At 42.7% G+C, this 19,529-nt stretch overlaps 1 protein-coding gene across 1 annotated transcript in view; it reads right to left on the minus strand.

Moving 5' to 3' along the window:
* Positions 1-19,529, minus strand: part of HS3ST3A1 (heparan sulfate-glucosamine 3-sulfotransferase 3A1) — a 92,845-nt gene that overhangs the window by 17,005 nt on the left and 56,311 nt on the right. The window lies entirely within an intron of this gene.

Below are 19,529 nucleotides of genomic sequence, written 5' to 3' on the forward strand. Positions count from 1 at the left end.
GGGCTGGACCACCTTCTCATTTCAAGGCCCTGGAAAAGAAACTTCCCCTGGTGGAGGGTGAATTCCCTTCCATTGTGTCTGACGCCGGAAAGTGACATTGAACTTGAGCCCTGATTAAAAGGAGAATCAGGTTTTCTTCGTCCTCCTATCTGGTACTTTAACCGACGGTAGAAGATAAATGGTCTAGAAGGGGAATATGGAGTTCCTCATGGACGTGGGCAGGCATGGGCGGAGGGTGGCCACCCCCTCCTGGCTCTGTGGCAGCCGCCCCCACAAAGCCCCATCAAGGCTCCTCTTGGCCATGACGGGAGTTTTATAAATGATATGTGGGAGAGCCGGGCTATCAGCTCCGTGCTACTGTGGACAGCTGCTTCCGAGCAGAGCCCTCTCCTAACCCGGAATTATCAGCTCTTTGCAGATGTGTTGCTGGAGATAAGGGAAGAATCATGCTTTCCTTGCCTGGGAATGGAAACTAAGGACAGTGGGGGATACTAAGACAGGTGCAGGGAAACCTGAAGGAGGTCCTTTGTTACATTTTGGAAACAGTGGGGCGTGTGCTTCTTTTGGTGTCTTTGATTTTTTTTTTTTCCCCTTCTGTTATTGTTTGTGTGTTTTTTTGTTTTTTTTTTTTTTTTTTTGGTTCTGGACGCAGAGTAGCTGCTAAGTCAGTAGGTCTTTCAAGTTTAAAACAGGAAAGGCGACTCGGAGCTGTGGTTTTAACATGGTCCAGGGTGCCAGACTGCCTGGATGTTCTTACTAAAATTGCCAGCAGGTGTGCACCTTGGGGGCTCAGTCAGTTAAGCATCTGCCTTGGCTCAGGTCCTGATCCCCGGGGTCCTGCATCGGGCTCAGGGTCCTGCTCAGCGGGAAGCCTGCTTCTCCCTCTCTATGTGCTCTCTCCTCTCTCTCAAATAAATAAATAAATAATAGACAAATTAAAATTGCCAGCAGGTGACCCAGTCCCCAGCTTCCCTGGTTTCGTACAGCAGAAAAAGATACTTTCTGTCCTGCCAACGGAACTTCCCAAATCATCTCACTTGTATGCTATAAAGAAGCCTCCAGAATATGACCTCATCGTGAAATGAGGCGTGCAGACAAAACAAACTTCGGGAAAGCAATAAATGAGCATCCATTAGACACAGTCCGTCAGTGTGGATATGCCATAGGGCACTCTTGCCGCTCTACTAGGGACCCCGGGGCACAGCATCAGCAAGGATGCTCTTGGATGAAAAGCATCCTTGCTCAGAGCCCCGCCATGCAGGAGGTCCTCCTGGGACAGACCTAACTTTGTGGTCCCATTTAGGCAACCCGTGACCCTAGGCATCCACTCTCGTGACTAACCCTACTCAGGTTCCAGGGAAAAGCTTCTCCCTAACTCTTACCCTGTGTCTTCCAAGCAACTGTCTGAATGCTGACACGGGACATGGCTTTGAGTCACTGCGGACACTGGAGGGGGGACACGGGTCTGTTTTGGGGAAGATCTGAGTGAGAGAAGTGGGTCATGGAGGGAAAGAACAATTCATTTATCAAATAGAGCAGATCAGAGAACATGGCATACCTTCTTGGTATGAAAGTATCATTTGCTAGTGTTACTGAGCGATCCTTTCTTTGCTTTGTTTCCTGTTCCAATTCATGGTCCCGGAGGTGCTCACACACTAGCCTGCAGCTCACAAGAGTTGCACCCAGCGGTACTATTAAGCAAAAAGGGCTATGCAAAACTTTTTAAATGTGTAGTTCAAGGTCAAAAAGGCAGAAAAGCACAACGCTGTAGTCTTTCCCTGGGAAGCCAGATGGGACATGGAAAGCTAGACTTCAGAATAGTTCCAATTTTCCAAAAATGTTTAGTAAGATTTAATTTAATCACCATTAAATTTTATTTATAATATTTACACATTTTAATGTGGCAAAAATTCCAGTTTATCATTTTTCATGTCCTCTGTTTATAGTACTTCAAATTTTTGTAATGTTCTCCAATCTGTCAGATTTTTCTTACGACCTTCCCTCTACTCCCTCTGCTTCCCTCTGCTTCCCTCACAATGTTTTCTAAGTAAGGTTGTTTTTCCGTTAACATTAAATAAATATTCACCTCTGATTTTCATTTTATTTTGAAATTCACTTGAAATGCTTGCTGATACTGAATTCTAGACTTTTTTCGTTTTTAAAAAATGACAGATAATTGGCTTTTTATCCAGTCCTGATAGGCCATCTACTCCATATACTGAATTCCTATGTAACCTTCATATTATACATAAAGTTTATAACCTGTTCTAGATTTATTTTTGCACCAGGAGAACACGTTTTCAATTATTGTAATTTTAGGCTATGTCTCTAATCTCACATGAAATTGCCTGTATATTCTATTCTTCAGTATTTTTTTTGAAGATTTTATTTATTTATTTGACACAGAGAGAGAGAAAGCACAAATAGGCAAATTGACAGACAGAGAGAGAGAGAGGAGGAAGCAGACTCCCTGCTAAGCAGAGTGCCCGATGCTGGGCTCGATCCCAGGATCCTGAGATCATGACCTGAGACAAAGGCAGAGGCCTAACCCACTGAGCCACCCAGGTGCCCCTATTCTTGAGTCTTTTTTATTAAATGGGTTTTCTTCCAAAAGAAGGAATTATAAAATATTTTCATCAACTCCCCTTTCCCTCTTCACTTCCAGTTGGCACTGGAATGTCATTACATGCTAAGGACTGATTCAGGAAGAAAGGACATCTTGCTATACTGAGTCTGTCAGTCTAGAAAGATGACACAGTTTTCATGTGCACATATCTTTACATTCCTAATAAAACTTCATATTTAAATGGACATGTACGAAAACAGACTTTTTTGGAGCAGGGTTCTATCAAATTCAGTATGTATCTAGGTCTGTTTGGCTACCACCTCAATCAGAGTGTAAAACAGATCCATTGCTCCCACATTGTGCTCTTACTTTGTAGTCTTACCCTCTCTTCCTCCCCACCTCCTGGCAAATGTTGATCTGCTCTCCATCACTATAGTGTTGACTTTTTGAAAATATCATATAAATGGAATTATGACAAGTAAGTTTTCTTTTGAAGTAGGCTCCGTGCCCAATGGAGCCCAACACAGGGCCTGAACTTACCACCCTGAAAGCAAGACCTGAGCTGAGATCAAGAGTTGGATGCTTAACCAAATGAGCCACCCAGGCGCTCCACAATTATGACACATAATTTTTTGAGCCTGGCTTCTTTCACTCAGCTTAATGTCTCTGAGATCCATTCAAGCTCCTGCATGCATCAAGAGTCTGTTCCTTTTCACTGCTGCATAGTATTCCACTGTATGGGCATACCATGTTTTTTATTCATTCACACATTGAGGACAATTGGTTTGGTTCCAGCTTTCAACAATCATGACCAGAACTGCTAAAAACACTTGGCATATAGTTTTTTGTGTGAATAGCAGTTTTTCTGTCAGGTAACTAGCAAAAAGATGTATTCCTGGGTTATTCGATGAGTTATATATTTAACTTCATAAAAAACTGCCCATTTTCAAAGACTGGCCCTCCCATGGAGATTCCCAAAGCAATGTATGAGAGTTCCATTTGCTCCAATCCTTGTCATCACTTGGTACTGCCAGGCTTTGTTTTTCCTTTCTTATAGATACACAGTGATATCTCATACTGGTTTTCATCTACATCTTCTTAATGGCTAGTGCTATTAAACATCTTTTCCTTTACTTAATACCCTTCTTTGTTGAATGTTTGTGAAAGCCTTTTGCCCATTTTTAAAATTGGGCTATTAATTTTCTTACTGCTGAATTTTGAAAGTTCTTTGTATATTGTAACTAGAAGTTCTCTGTTGGCAACAGAATTTTGAAATGTTTTCCCAGTCTGCAATTTGTCTTTTCATTATTTTTTTTTTCATAACTGCTTGACTATTCTGTGATGATTAAATTTTGAGCACTGTTTTGTTCCCCCCCCCCAACTTTTTTTTGGTTTTGGGTGAGAACATTTAAGTTGTACTCTCTTAGTAAATTTCAACAGTGTTACCAACTATAGTCACCATGTTTTACACTAGATTCTCAGAGTTTACTCATCTTTTAAGTGAGAATTTGTATCCTTTTGCCAGCCTGTCCTTACTTTCTAACCCCAAGCACTTGGTAAGTACTTTTCTACTCTCTTTTTCACAATTTTGACTTTTCTTTTTAGATTCATCATCAACGTGATACCACACAGTATTTGTCTTTCTTTTAGCAGTGATTCTGGTGGAACAAAAGTTTTAATTTTGATGTAGTTCAATTCACCCATGTATTTCACGGATTATGCTTTTGGTACCATGTCTACGACTCTTGGTTACAAATCCTCAGTAAAACTTTTTACAGACTAGTGGTGTATACTTCTTGTTGCTATTACCCCCGAATAGCTTCTATTTCTTGCTATTTTAAATGGATTACTGATTTTTCATTTTATTTAAATTTACCTTAAAATGTTTATGAAGATGCAAAAATCGTATTTCTTATTTGGCAAAGTTTTTCAAATCTCTTTCTTTCAATAAATTGAAGAGATCGCATGTTTACACAGAATTATGGTCATGTAATGGCAAATAAGTCACGAGGCATATATGCAATAGATGCTTCCACTCATATGTATCTCATTATAAAAATAACATGTGAGTGTCAAAAAATATTTTAGGGGCAGGCAAGATATCAAAAATATAGATGAAGATATATAGATATCTATAGATAGATATGGCAGAATCCATATATTCTGGCCACTCGGACACTTGGCATGAGGTCACAAGGATGGTCTAACCTTAAGTCCTCAGATCTGCCCTTTGGGTAGTTAAGTCTGACACCAGCCCACCACCTGAAGGCAGAGGTTTTTAACCTAAGCTCCAAGAATGAGTATTGGGAGGTAATGAAACCACTGTTAAGTGTGTACAAAAATGTGAATGTGAGCATATGTGCATTACCCTGGGTAAAAAGTCTGAAATCTCATCAGACTCTCTAAAAATACCATTCTATTCCAAGAAGGCACACTCACATTCTCCCCATTCTCTCATTTCAAACATAACCAACTCACTGTACACATTCAATAAATATTTATTGAATGACTGAACAAATATGTTTCTTGAACTATTATGATACAGTAAAACTTTGGGTCTGACCTCAAGTTTAAGGTTTTTATTTAGCATTTATTGAGTGCCTCCTTTGGCCAAGCACCCAAGTAGAATACTTGGGTAGAACTCTATGAACAAAAGGGCAATGTTTCTGCTCTCAAGGAGAAAGACATAATAGCAAGTGTATTTCAGTGGGAGAAGCTCCAGAATGGGAGTCTCCGTTCATTAAGTTCAGAGAAGGAGCACTGGATCTCCTGCAGACTGTGGAGAAAACTCCCCAAATACAGTGGTGCTTGAGTGCAGATGAGAATGTTGATGACAGAAGAGCTCTAAGTGGCCTGCAGAACCCTTCAACTGCAAACACTGGGGCCTGAGGTTATTGAAGAGTGAGCGTGACATGGAGCCTGGGAACCCATCACCAGTTATATACAGACTTTCTTTATCATGGCTTTCAGGACAGTTTATCAAAGTCAAGTAGAAGAGGCAGGAGGATTCTAGAAGAAAGCATTTGAAGACACAGAGGTATAAGAGATCATGGCGTGTTTGGGGGACTCCAAGTGGCTTAGTCTTGTTGGAGGATTAAGTGTGAGGGATCCCACCATTCTACATCTGCTGGTTCAGAAATTTCCAGAAATACCAGTGTAAATACCCAACCATCAATGCAAATGCATGTCCACCACATCACTGTCAAAAAGGTCTCCAAAACAGGAAATGACTTAAATGTCCACCACCAGAAGACTGGATAGAATCTTCTGGTACACCCATATAATGGAACATTTTGGAACATTAAAAAGATCAAGTTACAACTTTTCAAATTAAGATCTTTTCAAATCAATTTCAAGTTAAATAAGATCACCAAAATCTGAGTCTGAAATTTCACAATAGTATAAGCCATAAAGCAGCAGGATATTATCTCATAAATTTTTTAAAAACATACAATATAAAAAATGCTTGTGTGTTTAAATATGTTTCAGTGATTATTAGGCTGATTGTATTGATGGCCCCAATTTTTTGCCCCTTTCCCCAATCCTTGCCTTCTGCCATGGATTCTGCAGCTTTTCAATGTGAGTGGAATCTCTTTTCCCATTCCTGATACTAAGTTCAACCATGTGACCTGCTTTTGGCCAATGGACACCAGCGAGTGTATAGTTATTTCAAGAAGAGGCTCAAAAAGCCTCTTGTCTATTCCACTCATGCTTTTGTGCCTGGCCATCACTATGAGGACATGTTTGGACCAGGCTTCTGGAAGATGAAGGACAAATGGAACAAAGTTGAGTCACCCAAGTTACCCAAGCAAAGACTACCCAAAATCAGCCTTCAGCCAGCAGATTCCCATACATGTGACCAGACCCAGACAAGATCAGAAGAGCCATCTGGCCGACTAACAGCTGACCACAGACACATGAACAAGGCCGGCTCAGATCTCAAACCAAGCATGGAACCCAGCAGCCTTGTAAAATAAAGAACTCTATGTCTCTGAGGTTTTGTGGTAATGCCATGGAATATTATTTTAGCCATAGATAACTAATACACTGCATTTGTCTATAATACAGGCTTAACCAAATGACTGGACAGATGCACACCCAACTATTAATAGTGGTTACCTCTAGGGAATGGAATTGTTGGTCAGCCTGTACTTCCAAACACTGAAAGGCCTGCTGTACTCTCTAAGAAACAGACTGATACTCCTGATCTGATTCATTTGCCTTCTTTAACTTGTTCTTTCAGTGTCAAAAGTGGGCTAGATAAGAAATTAGGTCCTGATTTTGGAAGCCACCAGAAGAGTAAGTCTAAATGGTTACAGCACTTACTTTATTCGCAAAGTGTTAAAATAGTTAGAATAGCTTCCGTCTGCAACACAAACAGAACATCGGTGAACGAGCCACTAACCTCTACTTTTTAGCCCATTTTTCTTCTGTAAAGAGGCAAGTGGCTTCTGCTGGGGGTGGGGTCACTGAGATAATCATCATTGTCTGCTATGAATGGAAGAAGCCATGATGAGAAACTGTTAAAGCTACCTGAAATCTGTACCAATGAGCAAATAATCTGAGAGTATTGAGCATGGCGATGATGATGATGATGATGATGATGATGGTGGTGGTGGTTGTGGTGATGATGGGGATGATGATGGCATGTGTATTTTTAGACCCAGCAACAGTCAACTAACTGATGTCTTTAACTCCTTGAGGTTGGTCTAGTTTAGACTTTCAGATGATCAAATTAAATCAGATGTTTTACAGGTGGCTGGATACTGATGTGTATCATTATTTCATTCATTCATACCAACTCTCTGGGAGAAGAGAAGATGTGGTTAATGCTTAACCTTTACCATGTCTTAAAAAAAGAAAGTCATTACAAACCACTATTAATTTGCTTGGATTGCTCTCCCCATATCAAGCTTCAACAAGTACAGTTAACTGCCTGCAGGGCATTTCAAGTAACTCAGAAATCCAAAATCTCAGGGGATCATCCCTCGTTGAGAAGCACAGAACTCAGAGGTAATAGGATGGGAAAATACCTTGGAAACGGGTCAGGTTTGGGGACTAAAATTATATGGCCCCATTTTCTAGCAGGCAGGTGACCCATAAGTGTCTTAATTTCTCTGTGGCTCAGTTTCCCCATCCATTTAATGGAAATCACCAAAGTACTCTCATTATGAAAATCAAATTCATTTTCATTTGCCATCATCTCCTTACTTCGGCCTTCAAAATAAGTCTGGCGAAGGATCAATAAAAACTGACGCACTATGCTACTGACACTCTCCATCTCTCTCTTTTATTTATTCATTTTAGAGAGAGAGCACATGTGTGGGTGGGGGAGGGACAGAGAGAGAGAGAGAGAGAGAGAGAGAGAGAGACAATCCCCAGCAGATGTCCTGCTAAGTGTGGAGCCCATGAGGGGGTTCGATCCCAGGACCCTGAGATCATGACCTGAGCCAAAATCAAGAGTCCGTTGCCCAACCAACTGGGCCACCCAAGTGCCCCGTCTCCCCATCTCTTAGAACCAGAAAGTTTTGATTTATTATTAAGGACCCTTTCCTGCCATGCTTTTATCTTCAGTGTCCACTTGAATAGAGTTATAAAAGATCTGCTCTAGTCAGGACAGTTCCACTGAGACCCAGTTCTCTTAAACCCATAATATAGTCAAGGGGGAAGACAGCTTTATGGATGATACCACCCAACCACACACTCACATTTGCATTTAAACATAAAGGTAAATTTATACTTACAAGTACCTGACTAGGAGATGTGAGATAATTTGCCCAACAGGATAGAAGTCAAATAGAGACAAAAGTCTAGGACCCCATCCTCTAGGCCAGAGCAGCTTCTCCAACGTTCCCCAACCAGTATATGTCTGCAGAAGCGATCCATGGTGATGAAAGCTAAGAATGCTAAAGAAGATGCAAAATCGTTCCATTTTTTAAAAATTTTGATTTATTTATTTTGGAGAGAGAGAGCATGCACACATCAGGGAGGGGCAGAGGGAGAGGGAAAAGCAGACTCCCCACTGAGCAGAGAGCCCAACGCAGGACTTGATCCCAGGACCCCAGGATCATGAGCTGAGCTGAAGGCAGTCGCTTAACCAGCTGAGCCACCAGGCGCCCCAACATTTCCATTTAGATAAATAAAACAGACTGCTTTTCACAGAAGCACTAGAACAACATCCCTCTCTACTGGGCTTGTTGAGACAGCCTCAAACCTTTCAAATAAAAGCAACTTCATATGCTTCCTTCCAGACTCTCCATTGTGCACACACGAACTGTTGTCCCCTTTCTCCACGGCGCAGCTGTCCGCGGTGGCATGGTCCCAAAACCCACGCTTCTGGGTTAGAGCCACAATGTGCCCGCTGGCCGTGTCATTCTCCAGACCACATTAGAAGTCCCTCCACCGTGTGCCCCGCTTTCATATTCTTTGCTTCTTTTGAAGGGCACAAAACCTGCCTCGGCTTCCCCACCCCAGTAGGCAGGATGTTCTCTGCTTTCAGAGGTCACGGCGTTGCCAGACCATAGTCTTGATCTTGGGAAAAGAAGTAATTAGCCCGATGGGGAATAAATTGTCATGTCAGCGATTTTTTTCCCTACTGGGTTTTGAAGACACAGAGGCCCAAGCAGGTCAGAAAGAAGTTGACTGCCGTTGGGTCTTAATGCCCCACTTAAGCTCAAATACCAATTACTGGCACCCAGAGCTCATTAGCTCTGACCCAACATTGCTAATCGCCCCGAACACTGAATCAGCTTTCAGGGACACTTAAGAGACGCATTTGTTAACGTTTTAACCTCAAAGTGCCCTGCGTGGCTTTGATGACCCAAGTCTCACAAGTTGGCCTAAATGCTAAAAAAGCGTCTACTGAGCACTATAGTAAGAAGAAATGGGTCTACTTTGAGGAGAGCCCATAAAGACAAAAATTGTTCTTATGATTCCCCTGGAAAGAACCCTGAGGTATTATTATAAGCAATGTTCCCCCTTTCTTGGTTAACGCTAGCAAAGAAGTGTTTTTAGGTTTGTGGGTACAACTCCTTCGCTATCAGGGTCTCTCAACCTCAACGCTATTGACATTTCGGGATGGGTCATTCTTTGCTGTGGGGCTCTCCCGTGTAATGTGGGGTTTAATGAAGGGTTTCAGCAGCCTCCCCAGCCTCGACCAGCCGATGCCAGTCACTTCTTTCCTCCCATCCCCACAGCATGATAACGACCAAAAATGTCTCCAGACGCTGCCGACTGTCCCCTTCCGGGAAGAAAAACCATCCTCTATTCAAAATCATTGCTTTACAAGATTATTACCTGCATTAAAAAGAACAGAGGTTTTAAAAAATAGGATAGTATAGAAATTATCAGACAGAATCAAGTAAGAGTAAGTTTTCTTTCATGAACATGTATTTCATACTTGTTTGGATGTTTATGAATCACAATTTTAAAAGTATGAAAAATACAGATAGAGTATCTTGACTCTCAAAAAATATTTATTTGTGTTACTGCTTAAGAGATGGGTATTCGTCTACCACTTCGAAATCTCCGATTTGGGGACATCTGGGTGGCTCAGTGGTTTAAGCCTCTGCCTTCAGCTCAGATTATGATCCCAGGGTCCTGGGATCGAGTCCCACATCAGGCTCTCTGCTCAGCAGGGAGCCCGCTTCCCCCTCTCCCTCTGCCTGCCTCTCTGCTTACTTATGATCTCTCTCTCTCTCTCTCTGTCAAATGAATTTAAAAAAAAAAAAGAAATCTCCAATTTTTCCTCAAAAGTTTACTGCATGCTTTGAGTTGTTTTAAATTTAATATAGTTTTCTATCAAAACTAATGAAATTTAGTCTTCCTGTCATATTAAGGCACCTGTGGTAATATATGTGCCCCTTAGGTACACAAAATTACCAAAACAGAATGTCACAGATCATCTAGCAATTTAATGCATCTCTACTATGTGCTAAAGGAAAATGTGTGAAGCCGGACCTCTCTGTGTCAGGATTTATCATCTATTTCAATATAAAATCTAGTAAGTAACATATATGTATGCCTGACTTTGCCAAGAGATCACACAGAATTTGCTGGTGAGTAATGGGAGTCATATAGGAAATGGTTTTTGCTCAGTTAGGCACATAGGACATAAACCTGTAAAGACACTGAAACAAATATATAATGATCAAATAATGTTTAACAACACCAAAGCTTGTTTCAAGTCAAGCTTCATAGACTGCACGTGTGTACACACACACACACACACACAGTGAGTAAGAAGGGACATTCCTGGCTTACACCATATTACTGTAGAACATGGAAGTGGAGTTTTGTAGGCAGTGGTAGAGCACGTTCTTACGCTGAAACAGACATCTGGAATGAAGTAGAAATGTTGAGCATTTGGAAACAAAACAGAAATGAGGTGGAGATGGGAACTAGAGGCAGAAGGTGTGGTCAAAGCAAGAAGTTACACAAGCCAGGAGGTTCATAAAGGAGAGAGAAAGAACTGGACCTCAAGGGTCCAGCCTCTAAGATCTAGGCAAAAGATTAAGGGAAGTTCTGTCCATTCCTTCCTTCTGTAGGTTCCTTTCTAGAAAAAAATGATTTTAAGATCTGGTTGTGTCGTTACACAGAAAATGGGTGAATAATAAGGAAGAGACAAAGAATCAGGCCAGTCCCCTTATTTTCTTGAGAGGAAAACAGGATGGTTTCCTTGAGACAAAGGGCGCTGACAACCGGTAGGACGAAGCTTGGATCTTTGAGGGTCCACGTGGGGTGAACTCAGGAAGAAGACAGCACAGAAGGAGGGTGAAGTCAATGGGGGAAAAAACCAAGGGGGTGCATTTTAAAAACTCATTCTGATCAAGTGTCAAATACCAAATGCAGCAAAGTCATGATAAAGACGGCGAAAGCGGTCATCCTCAGAAAGCACGGTTTCCTTGGAGCTTAGTTTTGTCTGCTCTTACATGGTTGTTTTTAACGGAATTTGGATTGTCCTTCACTAATAGGTGAAGCCATTCTGTTTCCTGCAGACGGTTTGGCTGACGGGTGTCTTTTTGGTAGATAATTTATGTCTAGTCTATTTAGAATTCATTATTCTAATGTTAATCCTGGATGATTTCTAATGTCTTTGATATTTCTGGCCGTATCTCTGCTCCTTATTGTATTCTGTTTCTTTTCTAGGTCTTGGATTTGAATGCTGATTTTACTCATTCCTTCTGAGTGTGATCTTAAAATACACAGACATGAATTCATTCTATTTACATCACTGACTACACAAGTATGGTAGGAATTTAGTTTATCATTTGGCTTTTATCTTAATGACCTTTAACCAACGATTTGATTTACTCTCTCATTCAAGGATTTTAAAGAAAGTAGTTTTTAATCTCGACATTCTATTAATTTTATTTTCCCTTTTATTATTATTTTTCACTTGTGGTCAAAGTGTGAGTTTAATATTATTTAAACTTTCAGGATACTTACTATGGCCACATATATAAACATTTCTGCAAATGTTTCACAGGCTTTTGAAAAGACCACCTGTTTTCTGTTTGTAGGATAGGTAGCCTTCTGATAGCTCTTTTTTAAATAAAAAGTAAGTGTATTTTGAAGGGTTCCATGTGTTTATTCATACTTCCTCAACTGCTCTGGCAAAGATTCAGATGGATGTGTTGGAATATTTTACAGGTACTGTGATCTTTTAAGCAATCTCTGTTCTGTGAATTTTATCAGTGTCAGTCATGGTTATGATACTGTACTACAACATACAAGATGTTTCTATTGAGGGAATGTGGGTGAAGGGTACACAGAACTTTTTCTGTCCACTTATTTGCAATCCTGCAAATCTATAATTATTTCCAAATAAAAAGTAAAGGGGACACCTGGGTGGCTCAGTCGTTGAACATCTGCCTTCAGCTCAGGTCATGATCCCTGGGTCCTGGGATGGAGCCCTGCATTGGGCTCCCTGCTCAGCAGGAAGCCTGTTCTCCCTCTCCCACTTGCCCTGCTTGTGTTCCCTCTCTCACTGTCTCTCTCTGTCAAATAAAAAAAAAATTTTTTTAAACATAATAAAAAGATTAAAAAAACCCAAACCATGGCATCTATTTGCTTAACTAACAGCTTCCCTTCATCTATCTTGATGCTACGTGGTTACGCCACCTGGTACCTACAGGTTCATGGAAATTAAGCTATGGGTTGAATGCTTATTAAAAACGGATCTTTTTGTTTCATTTTAAGTGTTTTCTCTTGGATTTCTGCATTGTCTAAAGCAAGTTTTGTCATGCCAGCTTGCTTATTTTTATTTCCTTTCTCTTTCTTCTTTGAGGGAGTATGTGTGTGTGTACGTGTATGTGCATGCGCACATATGTGTACACGTGTGTGTCTGCGTGTCCGTGTTTTCACATTCGCCCACGCATCTGAGTTGGCTTTGGCTGTTCTTCTATTTGCAAACATTATTTCGCACTGTTTCCATACGTCTCTTGCAAACAACAAACTGCCATCACAGATTATTAATTCCCTTTTCTACTATACAAATTTTCTTCACTCGTTTTTACTGTAAACTTAACTTTCTTTACATTAGCCATCTGAGGTCGTCTAAATGGTTAAAAATTCTTAGGTTACAACCTTTTTCTCCCTCAAAATTCTGTAACATGAGTCCAGTGCTTTCCAAAAGACAGTATTTTAAGGAAGACATCTCACCGACGCTTCCTTTATCTTCTTTTGGGGGAACCTGTGTTTGTCGTCTAGATGATTGTAAGATTTTTGTTTTGCTGTTTTCTCCCTTCATCCTTTGGGAAGCTTTTCTTATAGGTTACCTGTAAGGCCATGTTCACTACTTCTGTGTGGTATTTGGATGGCCTTGGAAGACTAATATCTTGTTGAGAAAATAAATAAGAGATTTTTTTTCAAGTCTTCTATTACACGCTAAAGCTTTCTACATCATGGAGGAGCAGGCAGGGAGATGCTCATTCCCATTCCCCCACCTGGTTAGATTCTCGTAAGAGACTGAGACTTGGGTTGGATCCTGTGAATGCAGGCTGCCCCTACAGGGAACTGGAGGTGAAATCTGTTATGTGTCCCTCGTTAGGGCTGAGATGGCTTTTGCTTTTCTGGATTCCCATTGAGATCCACCAGGGCCAGAAGAAGGAAGAAGAGACATGCTACATATTATCTGGGCTTTACTTTGTCTACTGGAAAGTCAAGTCAGGGGAAGCCAACAGCAGGAATGAGCTGTGCTGAGCCGGGACATGCCACAGGCCGGGGACAGGATCAGGGCCCCATGGCTGACTTTGTGGTCTGCACACATGAATACACTTGGTGTAGACCAAGTGGTCCCCGGAGTAGGTGTGGGTCTGCCCCTGTCACTGCAGAGCATCAGGCCTTCCCTTAAGTCCCCGTGTCTGAGCACATGGATGTCTACGAGGTCCCTTCTCTTCCCTTCCCAATTTCCCCACATTCTGTCTTAGAGAAGTTTACGAATTTTTTGCTGGTTTATGAATTTGCATTGCTGGTGACCTTCTCTTGCTCCATCGCTGACAATGTTTGACCATTTCTTTGGCCCCTTCACCGGGGACTTAGGAGAAGGGGAAACTTCTACCCATATTAATGTACTGAATGAGGACACATCTTCAGTTTTCATATTTTTCATATTATCTGCTTTGCCCACGAAAGATTTCCACGACCTCAAGGTAGGGGGTTAAAATGGGATTCTCTCCACCTGAGGACACCCAACAGATCACAGCAAAGTCAACTGGAAGGTCGTGAAGAGAGTGAACGTCTTATGGGTGCCCCGTTGGGGTGGCCACACACCATGCATGCTCTGGCTGTATGCGTCACTATTCCAAGGACGGTGGAAGGGGGGGGTCCCCTTTCCAGAGACTTCCGACACAACTTGGATAGGTCAGCCTGAAACACTTTACCCCCTTTCCACTCCTCCAGCCCCAAGAGCTGGGGCCGGCTGGGAGGAGAAAGTGACAAGTCACAAGAACTGGAAACGGGCAGTCTGGGTCTGCAGTTCCCCTTCCGATCAACATCCCCCCCGCCTTTCTGCCTGGGCTTTAAAAACACAGAACAGAGAGCTCCTATGTCCACAAAATAACACTCTAGGGGAAGGGGAGGGAGGGAACGGAGCATGAAAAAGAAAAAGACAGAATGCTCAAGGGACTGGAGAGTTGATTCTGTCTAATTATACTTCTTAAATTCCCCTAATTGCTCTGTTTAATTATTGATGTGGAAAGTGTTGCCTTTTAGGGAGTTGAGTCATCAAGAGCCCTCAGGACCAAGGAGACAGACATCACCTGCTTTGGGTTTGGTAATTAAGGCATTATGGGTCACCAGTAGAGGGGGGCAGACCCCTGTGGGAGAGGGGAGTCCCCCTTCCCCACCCCCCCCCACAAACAGCACCGAGGGCCAGTGAGAGCAGAGTCTTGAAAAGTGCATTTGGAGGCATGGCGGCTTCTAGAAAGTGCGACTGATAAACAGAAAAGAAAACAGACGCTCTCTTGCTGTTTAGTCCCATTCTGCCCACTGATTTCCTTCCTTCTACAAACAAAAATTTGTTCAGATTCCCAATGGCTGCTGACCTGTTGTGAGTTTCAGGTCCCTTCATCATCTGTAATTTGGGGAGTTCGAGTCATAAAAGCCTAATATTTAAAGCGTCGGTGCTGTTTTTTGTTTGTTTAATGTGTTATGGAATCACTACAGCCTACCACCGATATCACTAATGATCTTCTCATCTTCTAACCAACATCCAGCAGCATTTATTCTGTTTGGCCCCCAAGAAAGGTTGGTGCTTCTTGGGTGACCAGATAAATAGATGCTTGGGTGTCACCGGAACGGGATTAGCTGGGCTGACCCACCAGCTTCTAACTGGGGATTCGATGGATGATACAACGAAGGAAATCATGATCCAGTGGGGTGCCAAAGGGTTCGGTTTCCTTGTCTGTAAGATGTGGAGCCTCTCCTGCATGACCTTGAAAGCCCCTTCGAAGCTAGCGTTCCGGGTATGTGGGTCGTGGAATAAAAAGTCCAGTAAGGGGGCGCCTGGGGGGCTCAGTGGGTTAAGCCTCTGCCTTCGGCTCAGGTCATGATCCCAGGGTCCTGGGATCGAGCCCCACATGGGCTCTCTGCTCAGCAGAAAGTCTGCTTTCCTTCCTCTCTCTGCCTGCTTGTGATCTCTGTCTGTCAAATAAATAAATAAAATCTTTAAAAAAAAAAAAAAAGGGTCCAGTAAGGCACCAAAAAGACAGAAGACAATGATGGGCTACTCTGATCCTCCTTGTAGCCCAGATGTGGGAGGTATAATCAGCTGACCGATTCCAGCTGCTGGAGTCCTTCCTTGGGGCCAGTCTCAACGAGCACCTACTTTGCTCTAAGTGGCTCTTGGTCAGTGACCGAACAAGATGGCGGCACAGGAGCTGAGCCCTATCTGCCCGAGTTGGGACCGCCCCTGAGGAGCCATCTTCACCCCAAGTCTTCAGTTGGGGCTTGCAGAGACTGTCAGGTCGGGGTTGGGTCTGCCCAATCCAGCTTCCTTCCCTTTTCCTGTTCCAGTGTTCCCAAGACATTGTTTATACTCCTCACTCCCTCTCGGGATCTGCTTTGCGGAAAACCAAAATGGCGACAAAGCATAAATTATAAACAAAGTGGCATTTAACTCCAAAAAGGAACGCCAACCACTGGAGACACACTGGGACAAGCCAAGTCACAAAGGAAGTGGCATCGGAATTTATCTTTCAAGAAGGAGTTGGGGAGTAGAAGAAAGAGAACAGGGATTTCAGTCAGTGGGATGGACATATGCACAAAGCCACAAGGATCTAAAGATGCTGGATACGGGGTCACAGGCCATGTGTAGGAATGGAGTACGGCTGTGTGCAGTGGTGGGGGCAGAAGGGTGGGCTGGGGACATGTGGCTGGACATGTGGGGACATGTGGGGTCCAAGATATACAGCTGTCACAACCGCCTTATTGATACAGTCTTAACGGTTTGCAGACTCCGATATAGGGAAATGGTAACTGTGGGAGAGTAATGAGGTACCCAAAGCAATAAAAATACGGAAAATTTCATAACATAGTACTTTTGACAGCCCTTAAAAAAATGATATTTTCCTTCTATGTAGGTGGTTTCCTTGAACGAACAGCACCTGCCATTTGTTAGGGAGAAAATAAATTGCTTGTCCCATGGTACAAAAGAATCAATCAGCATCACACCAACCTATCATGTAAAATTCAGTCCTGAGGCCCAATGTTTTCAGGAAAGAAACAGGCAGTTAATATTCCTATCTCTTGTCTACAAATTCAGGAGAAGAAAATGACCTGCACTGGTCCCAAATTAACCTCCTGAAGACCAGCATCAGATTCCAACAACAAAGTGTAACCATCCTGGGATGTTGTAAATCACAACTCGCTCTAATTTTTAAAAAGGTAGCATTTCCCAAACTGTGTTCCAAGGAACACACAGCCCTATGGATTTTCATGACAAACGTCTGGCATGGTCACTGTCCTGGGGAAACACCGCCCATGACGAATCCCTTTTGGCTGGTCACCGTGAACCTTAAAACACAACTATGAAAAGTCCACTGTCAAAAAAATTCATTCAACAAAGAATTTCCCATGCGTATCTGACCGCAAATTCCCTCTTCATGAAACCTACAAACACTATAGAAGTAACATTATAAGGAATACATTTCGTAGGCTGACTTTGGGGGTTTCAAAAGCATTTCATATCAAAACGGGATGGCAATAAACAAAAGGGTTGAACTTATTCTTGAACTTGCTGCCTTTGGACTCACGGATTAGTAAGTTAAAGGGGTTTGTCTCTAGCTAGATATGAGGACAGTCCTTCCAACGGGTCATGTTGTCGAAGGCCCAGTGAATGGTGAGACAGGAATGTTCAATTTACTGTTTCTGTGATCAAAAGAGAAAAGTTCACAGCCGAAGCCCACTTTGAAGACGTTCCAGGCCTACAGTTTGCTGAGATACTGAATAACCATCTAGGGAAAGAATTTCCTATTCTATAAAATTAAGGGACTTTTAGGACTGCAGTCCCATCTTCTTATGCTCATTTTAAGTTTCAGTGATGTGATTAAAAAATTACACACTACTAAAACAGTGATACAAATCTGTCTGACACAGGGAAAGCTCGGGAAAATGCAAGCCAGTGAGCTATGCATTCAAACCAGGCTGAGGCTTCCTGGAAATATTTTTGGGAAACCCAACTAAGGAAAAGAGTAGATAAGCAGGTGGATTCTAGACATCCCCTCCTTCCTCCAACCAGCACAGATTCTATTATATGGAGTTGGCAACAGGGTTTGTTTTTAATTTTAAGAATGAGTCCTAGTGGCACAGACACTGAAAACCACAACTTTAATCTATGTATCTACACAAACACACAGAGGAAGGTAAATCAGTCATTGGAAAAAGAGTCGTGACCAGGGGCTTGATCACTGGTAAAGAAATGCCCTCCTTCTCATTGCTCTGAATAGATCCAAAACAAAGTTCCCAAGGAATTCTCCCGGTTCCATATTACAAACTCCACCTACAATATTATTCTTACTTTAACTCTGAAAATAAGTTGAGTTTGCAGGGTCCAATGTCTCTCGTCACTGTAAGAGGGAAGGACGCTCTCAAATGATGTGTCCAAAAGGGATGGCTTCGTGGGCTCAAGGGTCAAATGATAAAAACCACCATAATCAAAACAATGTAATTCATACACACCATCTCTACTCTTGACCAAAGCCAGGCAAGGCAGACTTCACGACTTCCATTTTCACAGAGGCTAAGTCGCTTGTCCAGAGTTACCCCAGGGGATCAGGAAGGGTGTTGGGACTTAAACCCAAGCCAGGCAGATTTCAAAGGCATGGGTCACATTAACTAACTGTTGACAGCCCTGGGTACCATGATCCGTCCAGACATAGGACAAAATGGATTGTCGGCTCGCTATCTCTCAGGGTTTGGGGTTTTTTGTTTTGGTTTGGTTTGGTTTTTTTATTCATTTGACAGAGACAGGGAGAGTACAAGCAAGGGGAGCGGCAGGCAGAGGGAGAGGGAGAAGCAGACTCCCCACTGAGCAAGGAGTCTGATGCGGGACTCCATCCCAGGACCCTGCGATCATGACCTGAACCAAAGGCAGATGCTTAACCCACGGAGCCACCCAGGAACCCCTCAATGTCTGTTTTTTAAATGTGGCTTTCCACATGGTTAGTGGAACAAGAGAGTATGAGGGAGGCATCTGCTCTTCTCCACCCAATGGTTTTACAACGTTGACTCAAACCCTCTTCTCTTTCCCGGAGACCTCAGGGAGGGTCCTGATGGCTCCGTTCTGCCCAGGACCCAACTCACCGGCTTTTACATGCACATCAACAGAATCAAACACTTGTGAGTATTTACTTCCACTGGACCCAGCTTGAAAGCAGCTTCTCCTGAGGTCACTTTGATGTCATCGACGACTGAAGAGAATCCACCTTCTGCACAAGCCTGAACTTCCTGATTAACTCAATCAAACACTTAAGGAATAAAGGATGCAAAGAGGCCCCGTGTAATTTTATCATGACTTCTCTCCTAAGTGAATTCAGAGCACAGTGTGGACTGAGTGTTGTTCCAAGAATGGCCAACACCTCGGACATGCTCGGGGCTCAGAATCCAGAACCCAGCGTTGGGTTTTCCACTTCCCATCAATTTCCATTTTAGGTGCAATTCTGAGCGGTCAACCATCCCCGTATCTGGCCTTTTCCCCCCGCTGGGTTTGCAATTGGCAGCCATGTGTGAGGGGGTGGGGTGGGGGTCCAATCTTAACCACATCTCAATGATCTGCGAGGAGAAAAACTAAATAGGTTTGGTCCCTTTTAAAAAGTGTTTCAGCCAGGAAAGACCTCCTTGAATCTGTTATAAACTTGAATAGGAAAAATATCCACTCTCCTTCCCCGCCCCCCACTCCCGTTCCCGGAATCTTTGTTTGCACGAGCCTCAAAAAACATGTAAATCTTGGCCCAGACTAAGCAAA

The sequence above is a fragment of the Neovison vison genome, chromosome 5, assembly GCF_020171115.1.
Source record: "Neovison vison isolate M4711 chromosome 5, ASM_NN_V1, whole genome shotgun sequence".
In the NCBI taxonomy this organism is placed as follows: Eukaryota; Metazoa; Chordata; class Mammalia; order Carnivora; family Mustelidae; genus Neogale; species Neogale vison.